The 27,946-nt window shown below is 50.0% G+C and overlaps 1 pseudogene; it reads right to left on the reverse strand.

The window, feature by feature from the left end:
- Nucleotides 1–5,244: 5,244 nt before the first annotated feature.
- LOC147970883 (uncharacterized) lies at nucleotides 5,245–27,714 on the reverse strand (annotated as a pseudogene).
- Between the last annotated feature and the right edge of the window lie 232 nt (nucleotides 27,715–27,946).

The raw sequence follows: 27,946 nt of genomic DNA on the forward strand, positions 1-27,946 counted from the left end.
TGGTGTTTGCATTGAGCATGAATATGATTGGATCATGTTTATTGCAATACAGTTATTCATTTAAGTCAAAGGATAATTGTTGTTATATTTACATGAATAAAACCTTCTATGGTCATACACTCAATATAAATAGTTTACTGAATCTCGATCGCAGTGATACACATATTCATAATATTGATGCCAAAAGATGCAAAGTTGATAATGATAGTGCAACATATTTGTGGCACTGCCGTTTAGGTCATATTGGTGTAAAGTGCATGAAGAAACTCCATGCTGATGGACTTTTGGAATCACTTGATTATGAATCATTTGATGCTTGCGAACCATGCCTCATGGGCAAGATGACTGAGACTCCGTTCTCCGGAACAATAGAGCGATCCACTGACTTATTGGGAATAATACATACTGATGTATGCGATCCGGTGAGTGTTGAGGCTCACAGCGGGTATCATAATTTTCTGACCATCACAGATGATTTGAGCAGATATGGGTATATCTACTTAATGAAACACAAGTCTAAAACATTTAGAAAGTTCAAAGAATTTCAGAGTGAAGTTGAGAATCATCGTAACAAGAAAATAAAGTTTCTATGATCTGATCGCGGAGGCGAATATTTGAGTTACGAGTTTGGCCTTCATCTAAAACAATGTGGAATAATTTTAACAACTCACACCACCTGGAACAACATAGCGTAATGGTGTGTCTGAACGTCATAACCGTACTTTATTAGATATGGTGCGATCCATGATGTCTCTTACCGATTTACCACTATCGTTTTGGGATTATGCATTAAAGACAGCTGCATTCACGTTAAATAGGGTACCATCTAAATCCGTTGAGACGAGACCATATGAACTGTGGTTTAGCAAGAAACCTAAGCTATCGTTTTTCTAAGTTTGGGGTTGCGATGCTTATGCGAAAATGTTTCAAACTGATAAGCTCGAACCCAAATCGGAGAAGTGTGTCTTCATAGGATACCCAAAAGAAATTGTTGGGTACACCTTCTATCACAGATCCGAAGGCAAGATTTTTGTTGCTAAGAGTGGATTCTTTCTAGAGAAGGAGTTTCTCTCGAAAGAAGTGAGTGGGAGGAAAGTAGAACTTGATGAGGTAATTGTACCTTCTCCCGAATTGGAAAGTAGTTCATCACATAAATCAGTTCTGGTGATTCCAACACCAATTAGCGAGGAAGCTAATGATGATGATCATGCAACTTTAGATCAAGTTACTACCGAACCTTGTAGGTCAACCAGAGTACGATCCGCACCAGAGTGGTACGGTAATCATGTTATGGAAATCATGTTACTAGACCATGATGAACCTACGAACTATGAGGAAGTGATGATGAGCCCAGATTCCGTGAAATGGCTTGAGGCCATAAAATTTGAGATGGGATCCATGTATGAGAACAAAGTATGGACTTTGATTTACTTGACCGATGATCGGTGAGCCATTGAGAATAAATGGATCTTTAAGAGGAAGACGGACGCTGATAGTAGTGTTACTATCTACAGAGCTCAAATTGTCGCTATCGGATTTCGGGTTCCGGCAAAACCCTTAAGGTTCAAACACTGGGTTGCGGGCGAAGATCTCTCCCTCACCGATCACGCCCTCAAGCACTTCTCGAACTCTAAGGCTAGCTCGACGAACTCGCAACACAAGGGACACAAGATTTATACTGGTTCGGGCCACCCGTTGCGGTGTAATACCCTACTCCAGTGTGGTGTGGTGGATTGCCTCTTGGGCTGATGATGAACAGTAGAAGGGGAATAACATCCTCCTGAGGTGAGGTGTTCTTGTGCTAGGTGAGTGTGTGGCTAGGTGGGATCTGAGATGAGGTTGATCCGGTCCCCCTGGTTGGTGTGGTGGCTAGTCCTATTTATAGAGGCCCTGGTCCTCTCCCCAAATATTGAGTGGGAAGGGAGCCAACAACGGCCAATTTGAAAGGGGACAGCTAGTACAAGTTATCCTGACAAAAGCAGTCTTCGCCTGCCAAAGGCGCTGGTGGTGACGCCGTCTTAGGCTCCACGGTGACCTCTGTCCTTTGGTCCTGCTGGTCTTGGTCTCGTTGCACCAATATGGAAACCTTTTCTTGATGCCTCAGTACTCTTCGTCTGCGCTTGCTTCCTTAGCACCACAGAGGAAACAAGGACACTATGAGCACTCGCGCCTGCCTAGCACCCGCCTGGTCTCGATCGGCATGGCTCACGTCATTGGAACCTCGCGAGGTTCACTTGGCCTTGATCTCTTCGCCCCTCGTGAGCCAACCTGGTGAGGCCGCTCTTGAGGAGGTCTTGTGTCGTCCACCTCACGAGGCTTGCCCCTCGCGAGGCTTGGCCCCTCGCGAGGCTTGGCCCCTCGCGAGGGTCTTGAATGCTTGTTGGTGAAGATGGGCCGTACGGGCCCGCTGGCAGAGCCACGCCGTGGGCCGCAGGCAGGCAAGTCTAGGGACCCCCGTTCCTAGAATGCCGACAGTAGCCCCCGGGCCCAAGGTGCCCTCAGGCTTGGCTTCGAGGCGAAGCCAAGGTGCAAGTACGGAGCGCCGCGGGCCCCAATAGCCTGCGGCCTTGGTCGACGCGTGGTGGTTGATTGGACGTGGGCGTCTCCGCTTCCCCATGCAGCCTCGGCAACTCCCCGACTGTCAAAAGGGTGGCGTAGACAGTGCTTGCCTTCACTGCTTCCTTTCGCCTTGCTTCAGATCCCCTTCTTGCTCCCTGCTTCCGAAATCTCCAGATCTACTCCCATCCTTTCCCGCATCAACGACCAATGGCGCCCCGGAGGGTCAAGCCCGCCTCGTCGCCGGCTTGGTATGAGCCCGCCCTCGATGTGCCCAACATCTCGGAGAAGAACCTCGCCGCCATGCGCTTGCTGACGGTGGGGGAAAGCAACGAGAAGGGGAAGACCGGGCTCCGGGCCGGCTCCGACGTGCCAGAGCCCGAGGGAAGCACCTTCTTCCCCCTCTTTACGAGCAGCATCGCCGCGGGGCTGGTGTCCCCCTTTTCTGACTTCTTCTACGAGGTCCTCGACCACTACGGGCTGCAGGCGCTGCATCTTCATCCCAAGTCTATCCTTCTCTTGTCGATCTTTGCCTACTAATGTGAGGCGTACCTTGGTGTGATGCCATCCGTGGCTCTGCTGTGCCACTTCTTCTCCCTCCGCATCAAGATGGCTGTACCTCCAGGTGTGCCAATTTCATTGCGGCCGACAAGGCCAACTCCATCTCGAAGACGGGGAAGAAGGCCGATGGCTTCAAGAGCAAGTGGGCCATGATGGATGCCAAGTGCGCCCACCCACGCATGATGCTGCCGACGGAGATGCCCCAGTCCGACAAGGGGTGGTCTGGCGCGAAGCTCATTGACGAGCGGGCGATGTTGGTGCTGGAGCAGATGAACACCGACCTGAAGCCAGGCAACGTGAAGGCGGCAAAGGTGACAGGGGCCATGCTCTTGAGGGAATTCATGATGCTACGCGTAGCCCCGCTTCAGGCGCGTACGCGCCCCTTGTGGGAGCTTGGGGACGAAGAGGACAAGGTTCGCCTGAGCCCGCAAGCCTTGTCCGATGATGAGCTGGCTATGGCTCTCCGCATCCTGGTTGGGGATGACCAGGAGTACCCACCAAATGTCTTCACTCCCTTGTTCAACCGCAAGGATGGGGCGCTGGTCGTGGCCTCCAGGCCGACCTTTGACGGGAGCGGACTAGTGCCGCCGGCGCCCACCGGGGCCCCTGTGTCGCCGACGCTGGTGGAGCTGTCTTCTGGTGAGTCCCGCGGGGAGGAAGAGGATGAGGAGGATGACTCGGAGGTGACCCCTGAAGGGATGGGGGAAACCTCCCCCTTGAGCAAAGCCGACATCCTCCGCACCCTTCCTGACGACGACGAGGTTGACGCCGCCTGGAGAAGGGAAAGCCGCTCGTCATCCCGACGAGGGAACGATTGACGTTGATCTCCCGGGATGCTGCTTCTGCTCCGACGCTGCCTAGAGCCGCTTCCGGCCCAACTGCTGCTCCTACTTCTGCTTCCGGAGCTGGCGCGCCCGTGCCTCGGGTTGCGAAGCTTTCCGGCTTCAAGCTCCCAAAGCGGAGGGACTATGTCACGGCGGATCAGTAAGTATCCCCGTCTTGCCTTGTTCTTGTTGTTGATGCTGGTTTCCGACTCTTTTTCCTTGTTGTGTAACCAAGCTGACACCTGCGGCGAAGAGGAGAAGGGAGGGCGAGGTGGTGCTACTTGAGTCCGGGCCGCCTCCTGCGACCGCGCCCCTCTCCATGAGCAAGGGTGGGGACGGTGCTCGTACTTCTCTAGCCCGATCATCGTCGTGAGGCTGGGTGGAGCATCCTCAGGAGGAGTCAGCCCCCGAAGCGTCACTGACTCAGGAGGTGCCAGCGTCCTTCTCGGGTGCTGATGTCCGAGAGGCTCAGGAGCTTCCTGCCTCCCAGGCCATGGTGATGACGACGCCTCTTCCTCCTTCTTTTGCCATGTTGCTGACCCCAAGTTCCTCCGCTTCTCCTGATGTCCTAGAGCGGGCCCTTTCTGAGATGGCCCGACTGCGAGAAGATCTCCAAAGCGTCAAACCCCACCCGGCGGCTGGTCGCCTGGAGCTGGTCTCTGGTTGGCTCCATTCTGACGTGTCCGTTCGGGCGGCGCTGAGCCAGGTCGTGGCGACCTCTGAGGGGGAGAAGCGAGCCGCAGCTCAGGCAGTAGCTACTCGCGAGGCGACGCTGAAGGACGCCGAGGCCGCCCAAGGTCGTTGCCAGGTGCTGGAGGCCGAGCTGAAGATCCTACGTGACAAGCGTGCTGAAGTTGCCCGCGGCCATAAGGCGGAGGAAGAGAGGATGAAGGCCCGGGAGGACGCCATCAAGGGTCGCGACGCCGAGCTGGAGCAGCTGGCGCAGGCGCAGGCCGCTGAGCGTGGCCGGCTAGAGGAGCTGGAGCAAAAGGTGCCGGCTAAAAAGGCCAAACTTGATGCCAAGGCGAAGGTTCTGGCCGAGGACCGCGCGGCGTTCGCGCTTCTGGAGAAGAGGTCTCACGAGGCCTTGAAGTCACTCTATGAGAAGGGCTTGGAGAAGCCATTGGCCACCAATGAGGACGGCCTCGCCCAGCTGCTTCCCTACTTGGTCGATGTGCTTGAGGAAGTCGTGCGCGGCATCGGCCCCATAGCAGAGGCAGAGGCTCGCGTCCTTTCTTGAGCCGCGCTGACGCGCGTCTTCAACCACCTCCATCTTCGCGATCCTGCCGGCCGCCTTGACGAGCTACTGGAGCCCGTGGCTGATGAACACTGCGTAGCCGCCGCCGCAGCCGTGAAAGGTCAGGTGGAAGACCTGCTGGAGAATTTCGACGCCTTCGCCCCCGTGCCTTCGACCGGTGGTGCAGGTGAAGGCGACGCCACCCAGGAGGGGGCACCTCTTGCAGGTGCCGGCGGTATCGAGGGATGACTGGCTTGCGGCTCCTTTCCTGTTGAAACTCCTGCAGCATGTAGCGTGCATCGTGGAGGCGTTTAAACTTGTGTTTGATATTCGGAGAACAATATGTCTTGTAATATTTTCTTTGAGATTTTGCGATTTCCTTCCCATTTTCTTTAAGTTCTACGTCGTCAGAGCCCGACCCCGCGCATACCTCAGCCGCCGTTGGGCCGACCGAATCACCAGGATGGTCCAAGGAGTGAGGGGCTACATGTTCAGTTAGGCTCCTGAGTCGCGATGCTCAAGAGTCCCCCTTGACGCGCAAACAGCTTGTGGAAAGGAGGTGTGATGGTAGGTCTTGTGTTCTATGTCGGCAGGGCCCGACCCCGCGCATACCTCAACCGCCATTGGTCCGACCGGATCACCAGGACAGGCCAAGGAGTGAGGGGCTACGTGATCAGTTAGGCTCCTGAGTCGCGATGCTCAGGAGTCCCCCTTGACGTTCAAACGACATTCATACCTTAGCTTCGGTTGGGAGGGCGTGCGACAACCAGGCCCGAGGGACCTGGCGAGGTGGCATACGCTTGGGCATGACCCGAGCGCAGCCCCCGTGCCCAGCCCCCTCACGTGGCTCTCCTGAGGGGAGGCGTTGCATTGAGGCCAGACACCGGCCCAGAGGGTCCTTGAGGTTGATACGGCCGTGAGGCCGCCCTCAGTTGTTTATCACCAGGACGTACCATGGTGCTTCCTCACTTGCATGGGCATAGCCGCTCCTTGGCAGTGCTGCTGCCAGCGCGGAGCATGGTGCTTCCACTGGTACGTGGGAGGGGACTCCCTACTGCAGAGAGTCCCCGGGGTGTGTACATCCCCGCCCTGACACGTGGCTTGCACGACAGGGCTAGACGAGGTGTGTTTGGGCAGTCGTGAGCCAGTGCAGGACTCACGAGGCCCTACCTCAAGGCGGGTTGCGCCTGGTCTTGATTCTTGTTTGCTGTGTTGGTCCTGCGAGGTGGTCAGACAACCTGCGCCGAACGAACCTCCTGAGGTTATCGCGTGAGAAAGCTAAGCACCAACGGCCCTAGGAGGTGACGTGAGCGGGGCCGGCCTGCCAAACAGAGCTCAGCTGTTGGATTTATCAACGCTGCAGGGGCGGACCCGAGCGCAGACGCAAAGGGTCCTGAAGAAAGATGACCGGCGCGCGGCTCCCGCGGTGGGCGACAATCAAGAAGGTGATAATCATAGATAGATTAAGCATGGAAGGCAAACTAGCTCAGGTAAATGCATGAATGATACACGCCACTGGGTCCGGCTCGAGCGGCTTGGGGATGATGCAGCCCGAGGGGCGCCCCCAGCAAGGTAAGCTAAAGACATGAAAAAGAAGGGATACATGCCACAGGGACGGACCCACACGGCCTGGGAATAATGCAGCCCCCTGAGCGCTCCCAGCTAAATAAACTTGGAAAATGTCACCTGGTTCCGTTGATGAAGGGGTGTTGAGGCTGCTGAAGGTACACGACGAAGGGGTAGCCCCTCACGAGCCACCGGAGCCCTGAGCCTCGGGAGGCTCTGGGGGTCCAGGCGGTTCCTTGAGGTCCATCGCCATCTCCGCCAGGACTGCGTGGTGCCTGGCCTCCTGACCCGCCATGACGTTCCGCAGGTTGCGCTGGAAGGCATCAGCCATGCTCGGCAGGCTGAACGCCATGTGAACGTAGCTGTGAGGTGGACCTTCGCAGCGTCCAAGACGCGAAGGCTAGAAGAGCTCATGAGATGCGGCTCGGTTGAGCCCTGGTATGTCGATGCAGACGCACAACACACCACTCTCGCCTAGGTGGGGAGCAACGCCAGGTGGGCGGCGGTCGCCGCGTATTGCTCTTTCTTCCTGAAGCTCCTGAGATACCTTGTTGATGAACTCCTGAGCGCCGGGCGCTCCTTACCCGGTGTCCTCCCGAGGGAGACGCGCCGCCAAACACGCCTCCAAGTGGTGCCCGAGCGCCTCCCTCGTGACGTTGGCAAGGTCTGAGGCCCTCTCGAAGAGATCCCCCAAGCCTTGCCCGAGGAGGGCGCCGGGCACGCCTTCCTATGCGACAGAGGAAGGCGCCCCAGGCGCTGATCCTGACGAGGTGCCACTTGCGGCGCTGCCCTCCTGAGGTCCGGCATGGAGTAGCTTCTTCTTCTTCTTGGGGACGACCTCAGGAAGGTACCGAGCTGCATTGTTGTCGGGGTCTTCGATTGACGCAGCTTGGAAGGCGCGCTCGAGGGAGCTGATACGTCTCCGTCGTATCTACTTTTCCAAACACTTTTGCCCTTGTTTTGGACTCTAACTTGCATGATTTGAATGGATCTAACCCGGACTGACGCTGTTTTCAGCAGAATTACCATGGTGTTATTTTTGTGTAGAAATAAAAGTTCTCGAAATGACCTAAAAATCAACGGAGAATTATTTTGAAATATATAAAAAATACTGGAAGGAAGATCCACGTCAGGGGGGCCACCACCTGTCCACGAGGGTGGGGGGGCGCCCTACCCCCCTGGGCGCGCCCCCCTGCCTAGTGGCCCCCCTGACGCTCCACCGACCTCAACCCTGACTCCATATATTCACTTTCGGGGAGAAAAAAACCAGGGAGACGGATTCATCGCATTTTACGATACGGAGCCGCCGCCAAGCCCTAAACTCTCTCGGGAGGGCTGATCTGGAGTCCGTTCGGGGCTCCGGAGAGGGGAATCCGTCACCATCGTCATCATCAACCATCCTCCATTACCAATTTCATGATGCTCACTGCCGTGCGTGAGTAATTCCATCGTAGGCTTGCTGGACGGTGATGGGTTGGATGAGATTTATCATGTAATCGAGTTAGTTTTGTTAGATTTTGATCCCTAGTATCCACTATGTTCTGAGATTGATGTTGCTATGACTTTGCTATGCTTAATGCTTGTCACTAGGGCCCGAGTGCCATGATTTCAGATATGAACCTATTATGTTTTCATCAATATATGAGAGTTCCTGATCCTATCTTGCAAGTCTATAGTCACCTACTATGTGTTATGATCCGGCAACCCCGAAGTGACAATAGTTGGTACCACTCCCAGTGATGACCGTAGTTTGAGGAGTTCATGTATTCACCATGTGTTAATGCTTTGGTCGGGTACTCTATTAAAAGGAGGCCTTAATATCCCTTAGTTTCCAATAGGACCCCACTGCCACGGGAGGGTAGGACAAAAGATCTCATGCAAGTTCTTTTCCATAAGCATGTATGACTATATTCGGAATACATGCCTACATTACATTCATGAATTGGAGCTAGTTTCGTGTCACCCTAGGTTATGATTGTTACATGATCGATCGCATCTGGCATAATTCTCTATCACTAATCCATGGCCTACGAGCTTTCCATATATTGTTCTTCGCTTATTTACTTTTCCGTTGCTATTGTTATCATCACTACAAAATACCAAGAATATTACTTTTGCTACCGTTACCTTTTGCTACCGTTACCACTACTATCATATTACTTTGCTACTAAACACTTTGTTGCGGATATTAAGTTTGCCGGTGTGGTTAAATTGACAACTCAGCTGCTAATAGTTGAGAATATTCTTTGGCTCCCCTTGTGTCGAATCAATAAATTTGGGTTGAATACTCTACCCTAAAAAACTATTGCGATCCCCTATACTTGTGGGTTATCAAGACTATTTTCTGGCGCCGTTGCCGGGGAGCATAGCTCTATTCTTTGAGTCACTTGGGATTTATATCTGCTTATCATTATGAAGAACTTGAAAGATCCAAGAACCAAGATTTATCCCTCTACTACGAGGGGAGGTAAGGAACTGCCATCTAGCTCTGCACTTGATTCACCTTCTGTTTTGAGTAAGCTTGCGACACATAAACCTGCTTCTGCTATTAATTATGATATGTCGCATGTTATTGATGATGCCACTTCTTCTATGCATGATACTTATGATGAAACTACTTGACACTACTGTGCCACTTGGTGAATTTCTTGATGAACAACTTGCTAGGGCTAGAGAAAATGAAATTATTGAAACAGATAATATTGATGAAAGTGATTATGAAGACTCTCCCCCTAGATATGAATTACCTATTGTGCCTGAGGGCTATGTTATGGATGAAGAAACTGCTAGAGATTTTCTTGGTTGCAATGATAGGAGTGATCTTAAGAAATTATTAGCTAAGCTGAAACAAAAAACTCTGAATGCTAGAATGAAATATGATCCTTCTTATGCTACTTCACCTATCTTTGTTACTGATAAGGATTATGATTTTTTTTCTGTTGATCCTGAGATAATTACTTTAGTTGAATCTGATCCTTTCTGTGGCTATGAATCTGAAACTGTTGTGGCACATCTTACTAGATTAAATGATATAGCCACCCTGTTCACTAATGATGAGAAAACTCGCTACTATTATATCCTTAAGATATTTACGTTCTCATTAAAGGGTGATGCTAAGATATGGTTTAATTCTCTTGATCCTGGTTGTGTGCGTACTCCCCAGGATATGATTTATTACTTCTCTGCTAAATATTTCCCTGCTCATAAGAAACAAGCTGCTTTAAGGGAAATATATAACTTTGTGCAAATTGAAGAATAGAGTCTCCCACAAGCTTGGGGGAGGCTTCTCCAATTACTTAATGATTTGCCTGATCATCCTCTTAAGAAAAATGAAATACTTGATAACTTTTATAATGGACTAACCGATGCTTCCAGAGACCACCTGGATAGTTGTGCTGGTTGTGTTTTCAGGGAAAGAACACAAGATGAAGCTGAAATTTTATTGAATAATATGTTGACTAATGAAAATAATTGGACACTTCCTGATCCAATTCCTGAACCAACTCCTAAGACAACTTCAAAGAAAAGGGGTATTCTATTTCTCAGTCCTGAAGATATGCAAGAGGTAAAGAAGTCTATGAAGGAAAAAGGTATTAAAGCTGAAGATGTTAAGAATTTACCTCCTATTGAAGAAATACATGGTCTTAATTTACCGCTTGTTGAAGAAATACATGGTTTTAATCCATCACCTATTGAAGAAATACATGGTCTTGATAACCTGACACAAGTAGTAAAGGTAAATTCTCTATAGATATGATAAAGTTGAAATCCCATTTACTAAGTTTGCTAGCCCATGCTTGGATGAGTTTGATGACTTTATGGTTAAGCAAGAAGACTTCAATGCTTATTTTGGTAGAGAATTAAAACGCAATGCTGATATGCTTGAACACTTGGGTGATTATATGGCTAATGTTAAAGGTGAACTAAAACTTATTAGTAAACATGCTTCTATGGTTACCACTCAAGTAGAACAAGTACTTAAAGCTCAGAATGATTTGCTCAATGAATTAAATAATAAGAATGATAATGTTGTTAGAGTTATGAATAGAGGTGGTAAAATGACTCAGGAACCTTTGTATCCTGAGGGCCATCCTAAGAGAATTGAGCAAGATTCTCAGAGAAATAATATTGATGCACCTAGTCCTTCTAAGAGGAAGAAAAATAAAAATGATAGGACTTTGCATGCTTCTAGTGAACCTGTTATTGACACACCTGAGAATCCTAATGATATCTCTATTTCTGATGCTGAAACACAATCTGGTAATGAACATGAACCTAGTAATAATGTTAATGATGATGTTCATGTTGATGCTCAACCTAGCAATGATAATGATGTAGAGATTGAACCTGCTGTTGATCTTGATAACCCACAATCAAAGAATCAACGTTATGATGAGAGAGACTTTGTTGCTAGGAAGCGCGGTAAAGAAAGAGAACCATGGGTTCAGAAACCCATGCCTTTTCCTCCTAAACCACCCAAGAAAAAGGATGATGAGGATTTTGAGCGCTTTGCTAAAATGATTAGACCTATCTTCTTGCGTATGCATTTGACTGATATGCTTAAAATGAATCCTTATGCTAAATATATGAAAGATATTGTTACTAATAAAAGAAAGATACCGGAAGCTGAAATTTCCACCATGCTTGCTAATTATACTTTTAAGGGTGGAATACCTAAGAAACTAGGAGATCCCAGAGTACCAACTATACCATGCTCCATTGAAAGAAACTATGTTAAAACTGCTTTATGTGATCTTGGAGCTGGTGTTAGTGTTATGCCTCTCTCTTTATATTATAGACTTGATTTGAATAAGTTGACACCTACTGAAATATCTTTGCAAATGGCTGATAAATCAACTGCTATACCTGTCGGTATTTGTGAGGATGTGCCTGTTGTGGTTGCAAACGTTACTATTTTACAGACTTTGTTATTCTTGATATTCCCGAGGACGATAGTATCTCTATTATTCTTGGAAGACCCTTTTTGAATACTTCAGGGGCTATTACTGATTGCACCAAAGGCAATGCCACTTTTCATGTTAATTGCAATGAGCATACGGTACACTTTCCGAGGAAACAACCTCAAGTTCATAGTATAAACTCTATTGGAAAAATTCCATCGATTATTTTTGGAGGTTTTGAATTTCCTCTTCCTACTGTCAGGAAGAAATATGATATTCTTATTGTTGGGGATGTGCACATCCCCGTTGAGGTAACCTAGTGTTATTCGAAAATTCTCCGGTTCCATGTTATTCGGAATGAGTTTGTTAACAAGACCTGATCAACCTTGTTAGTGGATTCCTTTTGATGAGCATGAGATGGATGAATTTAGAAAACACAACTCTTTGTACCCTCTTTTTACTTTCTGTTATTTATATTAAATAAAGCAAAAATAGTAATTTCTGTCTGTTTTCTGAATTATCCATGTAATAAAAAATACCCCGAAAATAAAAGTTCTCCAAATGCCCTAAAAATTAAATATGATTTTTTCTAAAATATTTGAGAATATCTGGCACTGAGAACACAGCAGGGGCGCAAGCACCTGTCCACGAGCGTGGAGGGCGTGCCCTACCCCCTGGGCGCGCCCCCTTCCTCGTGGGCCCATGGTGGCTCCCCTCCACTTATTCCAGCTACCACACACTCCTTCCTCCCACAAACATCACTAACCAGCTCAAACCCGAGTCCAAGCTCAGTTTGCTGCCATTTTTGATCTCCTTGCTCAAAGCACCTCTCACAAACTGCTTTGGGGGATTGTTCCTTGGTATGTGACTCCTCCAATGGTCCAATTAGTTTTTGTTATAGTGGTTTATTCATTGCATATTTTTGCTGCTTAGGTGACCCTGTTCTTGAGCTTGCATGTCAAATTTATATGGTCAAAAGTAGTTTTGATGCATGATATTGCCTCTAGGCACTTGTAGGAGTAGTTGCTATCAATTTTGTTGAGTTTGGTTCACTTTTATTTTGAAGTTACTAAAATTTCAGAAACTTTTCAGAGGAAGAAATATGTTTAGGAAAATGTACCAAGGTGGTCCTTCAAGGAAGCAAGGACCCAGGCTCGCAATACGCGATGCCGACGATGAACCACCGAGGGCAGCTCAAGTGTAGGCTTGTGAATGGCCTTTAGAGGACTTTATGGATCAAGCAGGAATCAAGGAAGAACTTAACGCATATGTGCGTAATGCTAATCTTGAGAGCTTCGAGGCAGATAAGTGCCGCCAGTACCACTATCTCACTGATTCCTTTGTGAGAAGGTTTGAATTTTCATCATCATGCAATTCTCAAACTGTCCTGTTTGATCTTTATGAAAATTCTTATACTATGACTTAGAGGATTTTAACACTGCTTGCAAACTTCCACAATGGGTAGTCCTAATGAACCTCGCATATCTGAAATTAGATATTTTCTTGCTAGTATAACTGTGGGGGAATCTAGAGATATAACGCAAGCTACCATAGGGAGCATTCATTTTCCTGCTATACATTATTTTGCTCTCTTCATAGGTAGATGCATTAATGGTAAAGATGAAGCATGTCACATGTGTGTGCCTGATCTTAGCGTTCTCAAAAGCACTGTTTTAGGAGATAAACAATACAACTTGGGGGCTATCTTTGCACGTAGGTTGCATAATAATAGATTTAATGGAGATTTCTTCGGTGGAATTTATGCAACCCGCCTAGCTAATTTTCTTGATATACTCATACGTGGGTATGATATTGAGTTGCCTCCTGTTTATCTTGATTGTGAGGCCATGGTTCGTCATCAGTTTGTTGAGAGGAACGATCAGTTCCTCCAGTACCGACTAATCTTTGACAGACGACGCACCTATCACGTCGCTCTCCCTGCCCCTGCTTTCTTTGAATCTCAGGCAAAAGGGAGATATGTTATAACCAGGGAGGAGGCGAACGAGTATAAGAGGAGGATGGAGACGGCCGATCTCCAAGCGGCAGCTCATGAGGCAATAGCTGCTGCATCTCAATACGATCCCAGTTACAACTTTGGATATCCGCCATGCTAGCCGTGGCCATAGACCAACTTAGGCCAAAAGCCTAAGCTTGGGGGAGTACGTATTTCTCACCGACATTACATTCATGTTCACCCACTCATCGCTAGTTGTCGGTGCTCATACTTTTTCACTGTATCATCCATGCTAGTTTATTTTCCTTTTTATGCTTTCTTCTTGTGTGTTTAATAAACCTTAAGAAAAACAAAAAAGAAATTAGTTGAGCTTTTAATTAGTCTACTTTCCATGCTTGTAGTAGTAACTAAAAAGAAAACCCCAAAATATTTCTCGTTCTTCTTTTGCTTGTTGGGAGCTTTCCCGTGTAAATAGTTTTATTTCTTTTCTTGGTCTCTGGGGGTCGAGAGGAGAAGACCATAATTAAAATGTTAAAGTGGCTCTTATATGCATTATCCTTGATCTGACAAAGAGCCCATATTACCTTGTCTTCTCTCTTGAATTGAATGCTTGCAGATTCCAGCTTAGTCCAATGCACGTGCACTATTATTATTATCCACACTATTCGGTCATGCAAGTGAAAGGCAATAACGATGATTATATGATGAACTTATTGAGATGAGAAAAGATGGTATGAACTCGACCTCTCTTGTTTTTGTAAATATGATTAGTCCATCGTTCATGATTCAGCCTATTATGAATAAACATGTTTGCAACGACAATTAGAGATTATAGTTGCTTATGCCATGCTTAATTAGCTAGGAGCTTATAATGGTTTACCTTGCGTGCCAACATGCTATTAAAATGGTTGTGATGTGGTATGATAGGGTGGTATCCTCTTTTGAATGATTCGAGTGGCTTGACTTGGCACATGTTCACGCATGTAGTTGAAACAAAATCAACATAGCCTCTACGATATTTATGTTCATGGTGCATTATATCCTACTCATGCTTGCATTCGGTGTTGATTAATTTTAATGCATGTTCATGACTGTTGTCGCTCTCTAGCTGGTCGCTTCCCAGTCTTTTTCTAGCCTTCACTTGTACTAAGCGGGAATACTGCTTGTGAATCCAATTCCATAAACCCCAAAGTTATTCCATATGAGTCCATCATACCTACCTATATACGGTATCTACCTGCCGTTCCAAGTAAATTTGTATGTGCCAAACTCTAAACCTTCAAATAAACATTCTATTTTGTATGCTCGAATAGCTCATGTATCAACTAGGGCTGTTCGTATCTTCCATGTTAGGCGGGTTATTCTCAAGAGGAGTGGACTCCGCTCCTCACTCACGAGAAAATGGCTGGTCACTGGGATGCCCAGTCCCATGCTTTATACAAATCAAATCAAAATAATTGAAAACAAAACTCCCGAGGGACTGTTGTTAGTTGGAGGCACTTGTTGTTTCGAGCAAGCCATGGATTGATGCTTGTTGGTGGAGGGGGGGGGGGTGTAAACTTTACCATTCTGTTTGGGAACCGCCTATAATGTGTGTAGTATGGAAGATATCACCATCTCTCGGTTGTTATGTTGACAATGAAAGTATATCGCTCAAAATATTATTCATATCTATTTCAAAAACGAGCTCTGGCAACCTCTACAAATCCCTGCTTCCCTCTGCGAAGGGCCTATCTATTTTCTTTTATGCTGAGTCATCATCCTGTTATTAAAAAGCACCAGCTGGAGAGCACCGCTGTCATTTGCATTCATTACTGTTTGTTTACATTGAGTATGACTTGACTGGATCTCTTTTACCATGAATTACAATGTCTAGTCAGTCCTTGATCTTTAAAGATGCTCTGCATTTATGTTTTGCGGTCTCAGAAAGGGCTAGTGAGATACCATCTTGTTATACCATATCATGATTGTTTTGAGAAAGTGTTGTCATCCGATATTTATTATTATTGCTTGCTAGTTGATTATGTCATTGATATGAGTAAACATGAGACCTAAATGTTATTGTGAATATGGTTAGTTCATAATCTTTGCTGAAAACTTGAATGCTGGCTTTACATATTTACAACAACAAGAGCAAACCGAGTTTGTAAAAGTTTTTCTTTATCACTTTCAGTTTATTAACTGAATTGCTTGAGGAAAAGCAAAGGTTTAAGCTTGGGGGAGTTGATACGTCTCCATCGTATCTACTTTTCCAAACACTTTTGCCCTTGTTTCGGACTCTAACTTGCATGATTTGAATGAAACTAACCCGGACTGACGCTGTTTTCAGCAGAATAGCCATGGTGTTATTTTTGTGCAGAAATAAAAGTTCTTGGAATGACCTGAAAATCAACAGAGAATTATTTTGGAATATATAAAAAATACTGGAAGGAAGATCCGCGTCAGGGGGGCCACCACCTGTCCACGAGGGTGGGGGCGCGCCCTACCCCCTGGGTGCGCCCCCTGCCTAGTGGGCCCCCTGACGCTCCACCAACCTCAACCCTGACTCCATATATTCACTTTCAGGGAGAAAAAAACCAGGAAGAAGGATTCATCGCGTTTTACGATACAGAGCCGCCGCCAAGCCCTAAACTCTCTCGGGAGGGCTTACCTGGAGTCCGTTCGGGGCTCCGGAGAGGGGAATCCGTCGCCATCGTCATCATGAATCATCCTCCATGACCAATTTCATGATGCTCACCGCCGTGCGTGAGTAATTCCATCATAGGCTTGCTGGACGGTGATGGGTTGGATGAGATTTATCATGTAATCGAGTTACTTTTTTTAGGGTTTGATCCCTAGTATCCACTATGTTCTGAGATTGATGTTGCTATGACTTTTCTATGCTTAATGCTTGTCACTAGGGCCCGAGTGCCATGATTTCAGATCTGAATCTATTATGTTTTCATCAATATATGAGAGTTCCAGATCCTATCTTGCAAGTCTATAGTCACCTACTATGTGTTATGATCCGGCAAACCCGAAGTGACAATAGTCGGGACCACTCCCGGTGATGACCGTAGTTTGAGGAGTTCATGTATTCACTATGTGTTAATGCTTTGGTCCGTTACTCTATTAAAAGGAGGCCTTAATATCCCTTAGTTTCCAATAGGACCCCGCTGCCACGGGAGGGTAGGACAAAAGATGTCATGCAAGTTCTTTTCCATAAGCACGTATGACTATATTCGGAATACATGCCTACATTACATTGATGAATTGGAGCTAGTTCTATGTCACCCTAGGTTATGACTGTTACATGATCGATCGCATCTGGTATAATTCTCTTTCACCGATCCATTGCCTACGAGCTTTCCATATATTGTTCTTCGCTTATTTACTTTTCCATTGCTATTGTTATCATCACTACAAAATACCAAAAATATTACTTTTGCTACCGTTACCTTTTGCTACCATTACCACTACTATCATATTACTTTGCTACTAAACACTTTGTTGTAGATATTAAGTTTCTAGGTGTGGTTGAATTGACAACTTAGCTGCTAATAGTTGAGAATATTCTTTAGCTCCCCTTGTGTCGAATTAATAAATTTGGGTTGAATACTCTTGAGGGAGTCCTGGATTAGGGGGTGTCCGGATGGCCGGACTATACCTTCAGCCGGACTCCTGGACTATGAAGATACAAGATTGAAGACTTTGTCCCGTGTCCGGAAGGGACTTTCCTTGGCGTGGAAGGCAAGCTTGGCGATACGGATATGTAGATCTCCTACCATTGTAACCGACTTTGTGTAACCCTAACCCTCTCTGGTGTCTATATAAACCGGAGGGTTTTAGTCCGTAGGACAACATACAGAACCACAATCATACCATAGGCTAGCTTCTAGGGTTTAGCCTCTCCGATCTCGTGGTAGATCTACTCTTGTACTACCCATATCATCAATATTAATCAAGCAGGACGTATGGTTTTACCTCCATCAAGAGGGCTCGAACCTGGGTAAAACTTCATGTCCCTTGCCTCCTGTTACCATCCGGCCTAGACGCACAGTTCGGGACCCCCTACTCGAGATCCGCCGGTTTTGACACCGACATTGGTGCTTTCATTGAGAGTTCCTCTGTGTCGTCGCCGTTAGGCTTGATGGCTCCTACGATCATCAATAGCGATGCAGTCCAGGGTGAGACCTTCCTCCTCAGACAGATCTTCGTCTTCGGCGGCTTCGCACTGTGGGCCAATTCACTTGGCCATTTGGAGCAGATCGAAAGCTATGCCCCTGGCCGTCAGGTCAGATTTGGAAGTTTAAACTACACGGCTGACATTCGCGGGGACTTGATCTTCGACGGATTCGAGCCACTGCCGAGCGTGCCGCACTGTCACAACGAGCATGATCTAGCTCTGCCACCGAACAGTGCCCTGGAGGCCGCACCCGCATCGGCTTCGACCCTTAATTCAGAGCCAACTGCGCCGATCGAGGATGGGTGGTTGGAAGCCGCCTCGGGGGCTGTGATCCCAACGGCGATCGAGCCGAACACCAGCCCCGCACTCCGCGAGACTCGTGACACCAAGGAGCCGGACTCCTCTCCGGACTCCGAACCCTCTGCTCCCCTGCCGATCGAATCCGATTGGGCGCCGATCATGGAGTTTACTGCCGCGGACATCTTTCAGCACTCGCCTTTCGGCGATATTTTGAGGACACTAAAGTCTCTCTCTTTATCAGGAGAGCCCTGGCCGGACTACAGTCAGCAAGGTTGGGATACGGACGATGAAGAAATTCAAAGCCCACCCACCACCCACTTTGTAGCCACTGTCAACGATTTAACCGACATGCTCGACTTCGACTCCGAAGACATCGACGGTAGGACGCCGATGCAGGAGACGATGAAGAACCAGCGCCTATTGGGCCCTGGAAAGCCACCTCGTCATATGACATATACATGGTGGACACCCCAAAAGAAGGAGATGGCGATGGAACAGCGGAGGATGACCCCTCCAAGAAACAGCCTAAGCGCCGGCGTCAGCGGCGCCGCTCAAAATCCCGCCAAAGCAAATATGGTGATCCAGCACGGGAGATAATAATACTCCGGAGAGTGCCGAATAAAACCCCCTCCAGCAAGATTCAGCATAGGAGGATGGAGAAGCCAGCCCTCATGAGAGAGCGGCAGACAAAGAGGTCGAGGACGATAATTATATGCCTCCCTCCGAAGACGAGGCAAGACTCGACAACGACGAATTCGTCATGCCAGAGGATCCCATCGAGCAAGAGCGTTTTCAACGCAGGCTTATGGCCACGGCATGAAGCTTCAAGAAAAAATAGCAACAACTTAGAGCTGATCAAGATTTGCTAGTCGACAGATGGACTGAAGTCCTTGCGGCCGAAGAGCATAAACTCGAACGCCCCTCCAAGAGCTACCCAAAGCGCAGGTTGCTACCCCGATTAGAGGAGGAAGCACTTAAACCTACATCACCAGCACTTGATACGGCCGACCGGCCACCTCGTGGCCGCGACAGAGAAGCCTCTCGGCCCTCCACTCAAGCCGCACCCCGTACCAAGGCACGGGAAAATGCGCCAGACCTGCGAGATATGTTGGAGGACAAGGCAAGGCAAACAAGATCGGTCTACGGATCGCGTGGGCGCCCCACGACTCGAGATAGTAACCGTCACACCGGACACAAATCCGGTAGGGCCGAACACAGTAGACAAAGCTCATTGGAGCTACGTCGTGATATAGCCCAGTACAGAGGCGCCGCACACCCACTATGCTTCACAGACGAAGTAATGGATCATCAAATCCCCGAGGGTTTCAAACCCGTAAACATCGAATCATGTGATGGCACAACAGATCCTGCGGTATGGATCGAGGATTATCTCCTTCATATCCACATGGCCCGCGGCGATGATCTCCACGCCATCAAATACCTCGCACTCAAGCTTAAAGGACCAGCTCGGCATTGGCTTAACAGCTTGCTAGCAGGATCAGTCAGTTGTTGGGAGGACCTGGAAGCCGCATTCCTCGACAATTTCTAGGGCACTTATGTGCGACCACCAGACGCCGATGACCTAAGCCACGTAAGTCAGCAGCCAGAGGAATCAGCCAGGCAATTCTGGACACGGTTCCTAACAAAGAAAAATCAAATAGTCGACTGTCCGGACGCAGAGGCCCTAGCAGCCTTCAAGCACAATATCCGTGACGAGTGGCTTGCCCAGCACCTTGGACAGGAAAAGCCGAAATCTATGGCAGCACTCACGACACTCATGACCCGCTTTTGCATGGGAGAAGACAGCTGGCTTGCTCGTAGCAACAATATGACCAAGAACCCTGGTAATTCGGATGCAAGGGACAGTAGTGGCAGGTCGCGTCGCAACAAGCAGAAGCGCCGCATTAACGGCGACAATGCTGAGGATACGTCAGTTAATGCCGGATTCAGAGGCTATAAATCCGGTCAGCGGAAAAAGCCATTCAAAAGAAATCCTAGGGGCCCGTCCAGTTTGGACCGAATACTCGACCGCTTGTGCCAGATACATGGCACCCCCGAAAAGCTGGCCAATCACACCAACATGGATTGTTGGGTGTTCAAGTAGGCAAGCAAGTTAAATGCCGAAAATACCGACAAGGGGCTGCATAGCGATGACGACGAAGAGCCCCGGCCACCGAACAACAGTGGACAGAAGGGTTTTCCCTCACAAGTGCGGACGGTGAACATGATATACGCAACCCACATCCCCAAGAGGGAGCGGAAGCGCACGTTAAGGGATGTATACGCGGTAGAGCCAGTCGCCCCAAAGTTCAACCCATGGTCCTCCTGCCCGATCACCCTTGATCGAAGGGACCATCCCACTAGCACCCGTCATGGCGGATTCGCCGCATTGATTCTAGACCCAATTATTGACGGATTTCATCTCACTAGAGTCCTTATGGACGGCGGCAGCAGCCTGAACCTGCTTTACCAGGATACAGTGCGGAAAATGGGCATAGATCCCTCGAGGATTAGGCCCACCAAAATGACCTTTAAAGGCGTAATACCAGGTGTAGAGGCAACTGTACAGGCTCAGTCACACTTGAAGTGGTCTTCAGATCTTCGGATAATTTCCGAAGCGAGGAGATAATCTTCGACATAGTCCCATTCCGCAGTGGCTATCACGCACTGCTCAGGCGAACCGCATTCGCCAAGTTCAATGCGGTACCTCACTACACATACCTTAAGCTCAAGATGCCAGGCCCTCGAGGAGTAATTACGGTAAATGGAAACACCGAACGCTCCCTCCGAACGGAGGAGCACACGGCGGCCCTTGCAGCGGAAGTACAAAGCAGCCTCGCCAAGCAGTTCTCCAGTCCGGCCATTAAACGTCCGGACACCTTCAAGCGCGCCCGGAGTAACCTACAACAAGACCACCTGGCACGTTCCGAGCAGGCGTAGCAATGCGGCCCCAACCCCAGCCCTCGCAAAAATGCGACGCCAGTGCTTCGCGTACATAACTACGCTCTAGAAATACCATGGGTACAGGGGGAGGGGCACCATCACGGCATGCCTGAAACACGTCTTAAACCGCACCAGGGGTTGCCGAGTTTTTAATTTTCTCTTACTTTCAGGACTCCATTCTTCGGAAGGCCTGTTCGGCAGTTCAATTGCCGCACAAACGATGCAAGAACCAGGGAAGCAGACAAGCCATGCCGCATTACGGAACTCCCAGGTGGTCTCTATCACGAGCAGTATACCTGTTTCGCATACCATTCCGCAACCTGCCCCTGGAACGGACATGTTAAATAGTCCAACCTTTTGCTTATCGCATTATTTGTATTGTTCTGCTTTGATCGCAGCCCTTTTTAATAAACAATGCATAGCTTTTGTCTATTTTTGCATTACTCTTTTTTTTACAAATATATGTTCCTTAACGACATGTTGCACCCGTACACTTTGGTACGGCCAAAATACGCCATGGGCTTTAGTACCCCTCAATATGGTGTGAGAAGTCCGAACACTTTAACAAGTGTGGCACCCTGAACTTATAGCATTATATGCATCGGCTCCGAATCATGTCTTGGGTCAATAGTTGGGTTTGCCCGGCTCCTATGTTTTGGTGCCTTACGTTCCGCTGTGTCGGCTAAGGTAGCACTAGGAGAACTACTACGATTGTGCCCCAGTTGAGCTGGGTTGAGCACCTCAGTAGAGAAAGCTAAAACTGTCTGTCATGATGAAGCGAGAGCTGGTCGCTGTTCGAGAGGTTTTTGGAGTCCCTAAAGACTTATGCCGCTTAGAGCGAGGAGCCGGCTCTGTCCGGCCAAGGCGTGGATAGCGCCCCGAACTCGGTCTTCCGAATACCAAGGGCTTCGCCGAAATTTAAAATTATAGAATTCTATGGCTAACTGAGAGTGTTCACACATTATAGTCCGATTTCCTTGTTCGTTGTGCTGAGCGCCTCCCTCGAAGGACCCAAACATGGGAAAAAGAGCGCTCAGGTTTATCCCCGAACACCCCAGCACTAGCGGCACTGGGGCAGAAGCCGACGACTCGCCATCTCTCAAAATTGATAAACAGCCACACAGAAGGTAATATTTTAAATTCCAACAGCATTGCTTAGCGCATATGAACAAGTTTTCAGCGCACAGGACAAAACGAGCGAGTTTTTACTCAAAAATTACATCCCTGGAACATTCATCCGCCACAAGGCGGGCACCCTTCAGAACATCCGTATAATAATTCTCGGGCTTGCGATGCTCTTTCCCCGGCGGTGGCCCATCCTTCACAAGCTTCTCAGCATCCAGCTTGCCCCAGTGCACCTTAGCACGGGCAAGGGCCCTACGGGCACCTTCAATGCAGACGGAGCGCTTGATGACTTCGAGCCTTGGACAGGCCCCCACCAGCCGCCGCACCAGCCCGAAATAGCTCCCAGGCAGAGCCTCTCCAGGCCACAGCCGAACTATGAGGCCCTTCATGGCCTGTTCGACCGCCTTGTGGAGCTCGACCAGTTGCTTCAGCTAGTCGCTCAGGGGCACGGGGTGTCCGGCCTCAGCATACTGAGACCAGAACACCTTCTCTGTCGAGCTGCCCTCCTCGGCTCGATAGAATACGGCGACATCGGACATGCTACGGGGAAGATCTGCAAATGCTCCTGGAGAGCTCCGGATTCGGGTAAGTAACAAGTAACTCATGTTTATGTGTTTGCTTTGCATAAAGAATGCCTTACCCACCGCTATCTTTTTCACCGCATCCAACTCCTGGAGGGTCTTCTGGGATTCGGCCTTGGTAGACTTGGCATTTTCAATAGCCATCGCGAGCTCGGACGCTCGCGTCTTTGAGCCAAGCTCCAAACTCTCATGTTTTTTCATGAGCCTGGAGCTCTTGCCACACCTTGCCAACCTGGGCCTCATACTTCTCCCGCTCGGTGCGCTCCGTGGCCGCCCTCTTCTCGGCCTCGACCAGCGCTTGCTTAAGGGTCGCCACCTCAGACGTGGCCCCTACAATAGCCATGATAATCCTGTCATTTTTTGCAATTGCACTTTTTTATATATATTTAAACAAGGTATTTCTTACCTTCCTTGTCCTCAAGATGCTTCTTGGCACGCCCGAGCTCTTGCTCGGACTGCTCGAGGTTCTGCTTTATCGTGTCCACTTCCGCAGTCAGTGCGGCGGACGCCAGCAGAGAAGCCTGCATACGCATATTGACTCCTTTTTGTTAGACTCCTGCGAATTTCATTTGATCCTCTATTCGGCTTTTCTTCCCGAATGCCAAACGGAGCATCAGGGGCTACTGTCCATGCGGTAATATTATTTACACATTCTTTACTTACCTCAAAGCCTGTTAAAAGGCTAGCACAAGCTTTAGTCAGTCCACTCTTGGCGGACTGAACCTTCTGGACCACCACACTCATAATGGTGCGGTGCTCCTCGTCGATGGAGGCGCCTTTGAGCACCTCCAACAGATTGTCCGGCGCCTCCGGTTGGACGGGGGTCACCGGCACGGTGGGCTTGCTCCTCTTGGAAGGAGGTCGCCCGCTGGACTCTGGAACCTTTGAAGGTTCCGGAGCGGTGTTCGGCCTAGGGCCGGACTTGGAGCCCTGGAGGTTTTTATCCCTTTACTCCTGGAGTCCGGGAGGTCGCCTTGCGGCGCCTCCAGGACCACCTCCTCCTAGCTTGGAACCTGTTGGGACAATACTTCGGCGTCGTCCGTAGGGCGGGGGGAGGTGGCCGTCGGAAGCGAATTCATATCCGACGAGTCCAGTGAACCGCTCGACGACGCGTCGAGCCGGTCTTTGGGTAGGCTGCATAATCATATTCGACATAAGGGAAAGCTGTGCAATAAAGGAATACTATGAATTACTCTGGTATCCGGATACTTACGATTTCGCCAGGGGCTTGGCCCTGAGCGGCCACTCCTCTTCGCTGTCGTCGGTGGAGTAGTCCGGAGGAAGGGTTTTCCCCTTCATGGACCCTTCGGCCTCCCCAGTGAGGGCGGCCTTCCTTTTCTTCTCTCCCCTCACTGGAGGGGGAGAGGTCTCTTCTTCCTCCTCCTCGTCTTCATGGGAGGAATGCGCCTTGGAGCCGTCGGATGATGAACCCGACACCTCCTGGCGCCAGGCACTTTTTTGAGTCCCCGTGGCCTTCTTCGTGGCCTTCTTCTCCGGCACCACATAGGGTGCCGGAACCAGCAGCTTCGCCAAGCGGGCATCGGCTGGGTCTTCGGGCAAAGGAGCCGGACAGTCGATCTATCCGGACTTCGCCTGCCAAACCTGTCAAAGGTAAGGGAGCTTAGATCCTGCATAGAGTTAAACTATGAAAAACTAATACCCTATAAAAGGTACAAACAACTTACCGCGCTAGCGTGATGCTGCGCGCTGAATCCGCGATCCTCGGTAGCGGATGCGGGAGCCTCGGCGTCCTTGAAAAGCACCTTCCAGGCATCTTCGTACGTCATGTCGAAGAGCCTGCTCAGAGTTCGGTGCTGCACCGGGTTGAACTCCCACAGATTGAAGGCCCGTTGTTGACACGGGAGGATCCGGCGGATGAGCATAACCTGGACTACGTTGACAAGCTTGAGCTGCTTGTCCACCAGGGTTTGGATGCATGTTTGCAGTCCAGTCACCTCTCCTTTGCTGCCCCACGACAGGCCCATCTCTTTCCAGGACATGAGCCGCGTTGGGGGTCCAGACCGGAACTCGGGGGCTGCGACCCACTCAGGGTCGCGCGGCTCGGTGATGTAAAACCACCCCGATTGCCACCCCTTTAGGGTCTCCACAAAGGAGCCCTCGAGCCATAAGACGTTGGGCATCTTGCCCACCATGGCGCCTCCGCACTCCGCCTGGTTGCCGCGCACCACCTTCGGCTTGACATTGAAATTCTTGAGCCATAAGCCGAAATGGGCGCGGATGCAGAGGAAAGCCTCGCACACGACGATAAACGCCGAGATGTTGAGGATGAAGTTCGGGGCCAGATCATGGAAATCCAGGCCGTAGTAGAACATGAGTCCCCGGACGAATGGGTGGATAGGAAAGCCTAGTCCGCGGTGGAAGTGGGGAAGGAACACTACCCTCTCATGGGGCCGGGGTGGGGAGGAGCTGCCCCTCTTCGGGAAGCCGGTACGCGATGTCGTTAGACAAGTATCCGGCCTTCCTCAGTTTTTTGATGTGTCCCTCCGCGACAGAGGAGACCATCCACTTGCCTCCCACTCCGGACATGGGTGGAGAAGGTTGAGGTGGGGAGTGCGGACTTGGGCGCTGGAGCTCGAGTGCGCGAAAATGGATAGGCAAAGGAGGAAGAAGGCATAGGTGAAAAGGTGGATCCTTATCCCCTTATATGGGTGGACGCAACTACGTGTGCCCACCAGCCTGGTAAAACTCGCTTATCTCCAAGCACCGTAATCAATGGCGCGGTTGGGTTACCCACGCCCGTATTGATAAGAATCCCGGAATAAGGGGACACGATCTCTGCTTTAACAAGACGTGCCAAGGAAACCGCCTCGCATGACGCGCTGAGGTGGGACAATAAAACGATTCGAATAAAGGCTTGGCTGTGGTGCGTCACACTACGGAATACGTCAGCAGATTAGATTCGTGTAAATATTATTCTCTCTATGGCAATATGTGGAAACTTATTTTGCAGAGCCGGACACTATCTTTGTGTTCAAAATCTTCTATGAAGTACTTGGAGGAGGAACCCGCCTTGCAATGCCGAAGACAATCTGCGCGCCGGACTCGTCGTCATTGAAGCCTGGTTCAGGGGCTACTGAGGGAGTCTTGGATTAGGGGGTGTCCGGATGGCCGGACTATACCTTCAGCCGGACTCCTGGACTATGAAGATACAAGATTGAAGACTTTGTCCCGTGTCCGGAAGGGACTTTCCTTGGCGTGGAAGGCAAGCTTGGCGATACGGATATGTAGATCTCCTACCATTGTAACCGACTTTGTGTAACCCTAACCCTCTCCGGTGTCTATATAAACTGGAGGGTTTTAGTCCGTAGGACAACATACAGAACAACAATCATACCATAGGCTAGCTTCTAGGGTTTAGCCTCTCCGATCTCGTGGTAGATCTAGTCTTGTACTACCCATATCATCAATATTAATCAAGCAAGACCTAGGGTTTTACCTCCATCAAGAGGGCCCGAAACTGGGTAAAACTTCATGTCCCTTACCTCCTGTTACCATCCGGCCTAGACGCACAGTTCGGGACCCCCTACCCGAGATCCGCCGGTTTTGACACCGACAACTCTACCCTCGAAAACTGTTGCGATCCCCTATACTTGTGGGTTGTCAGGAGCACACCGCATCTCTTTCTTCGCAGGGGACTGTGATGATCCCGCCGCTTCCTGGCATCTTGAGGACGTTGTAGCCGTGGTGCGTCATTGCCATGAACTTGGCCAGGGCCGGATACCCGAGGATGGCATTGTACGACTGACGAATGTGGGCGATGTCGAAGTCGATGAGCTCGGTGCGATAGTTGTTGCGTTCTCCAAAGGTGACTGGGAGGCGGACCTGACCTATCGGCATGGTGGAGCCGTCGGTCACTCCTGAGGAAGGCTTGGTAGGCTGAAGCTGATCGTATGGCACTTGAAGGTTGTCGAACGTCTCGACGGACAGGATGTTGAGCCCAGCGCCGCCGTCGATGAGGGTCTTGATGACTTGCACATTGCTGATGATGGGTGAACAAAGCATTGGGAGAGCGCCAGCGGTGGCCGCGCACTTGAGCTGATCTGCTGAGCTGAAGGTAATGGCGCACTTGGACCACCTGAGTGGGCATGTAGCCTCAAGCTTGGGGAGGACTGCGTTCACCTCGCAAGCAAACTCCTTGAAGATAAGCTGTGAGGCTGGGGCCTGTGCTCCGCCCAAGATGCAGGCGATAGCACGCGGCTCCTGGAAGCCCCCAGCCCCCTCGTCCTGGTGGTGGTCGTCATTCCTTCTTGGTGGCGGCAGTGGAGGAAGCCCAGCATTGCCCTGAGGATGGTCCTCGCGAGGCTGATCCCTCCAGGCACCTTCGCGAGGCTGATCCTGCCAGCGGTCCTCACGAGGCCGGTCGCGCCACTCCTGGCATGGGCCTCGGTCGTCCCAGCGTCCTCCACCGCGTCCTCCTCCTCGACCGTAGCCTTGATCGTTGCACTCGGGGCGTCGACCGAAGCGTCCGTCGCGCATGGCTCTGAGCTCTTGGCAATCATTGGTGTTGTGGCTGTGTACGTTGTGGAAGGCGCAGAATGGTCGGCTGCCCTTGGATGACTCAGGCTGGTCCCTGCCGCGCTTCGTGTCTGGCTCTGCCGGAAGCACGATGACTCCCTTGCGCTTCACGTCCTTGGCTTTGGATTTCTTCTCCTCCGGGTCGGCAGCTGGGAGCTCAAGGAGAGAAAGGCATCCCTCCTCAGCCCTTGCGCACTTGGTCGCCAGGTTGAACAGCTCCAGGGATGTGCACAACTCCTCATGGATGGCAAGCTCCTCCTCCATCTTGATGTCACGGACGCCATCGGAGAACGCAGAGATGATGGCCTCGTCCGTCACCTTGGGGATCTTGAGACGAACGTTGTTGAAGCGCTGGATGTACTTCTGGAGGGTCTCCCCTGGTTGTTGCTTGACGCGGCACAGGTCACCCACGGCCGGGGGGCGGTCGCGAGTGCCCTAGAAGTTGGCAACGAAACGGTCGCGCATCTCGTCCCAAGAAGAGATGGAGCCAGGAGGCAGGTTCAGGAGCCAGGAGTGGGCGCCATCCTTGAGAGCCATGGGAAACCAGGTCGCCATGACTTTCTCGTCACCGCTGGCCGCCTCAATGCTCAGCTCGTAGAGCTGTAAGAACTCTGTGGGGTCAGGGGTGCCGTTGTAGCGCGGAGGCAGGTCTGGCTTGAACTTTCCTGGCCAGGCGACGCTACGCAGCTCGGGGGTG

This window comes from Triticum urartu, chromosome 5A (assembly GCF_056163025.1).
Source record: "Triticum urartu cultivar PI428250 chromosome 5A, HENAU_Tu73, whole genome shotgun sequence".
Lineage (NCBI taxonomy): Eukaryota > Viridiplantae > Streptophyta > Magnoliopsida > Poales > Poaceae > Triticum > Triticum urartu.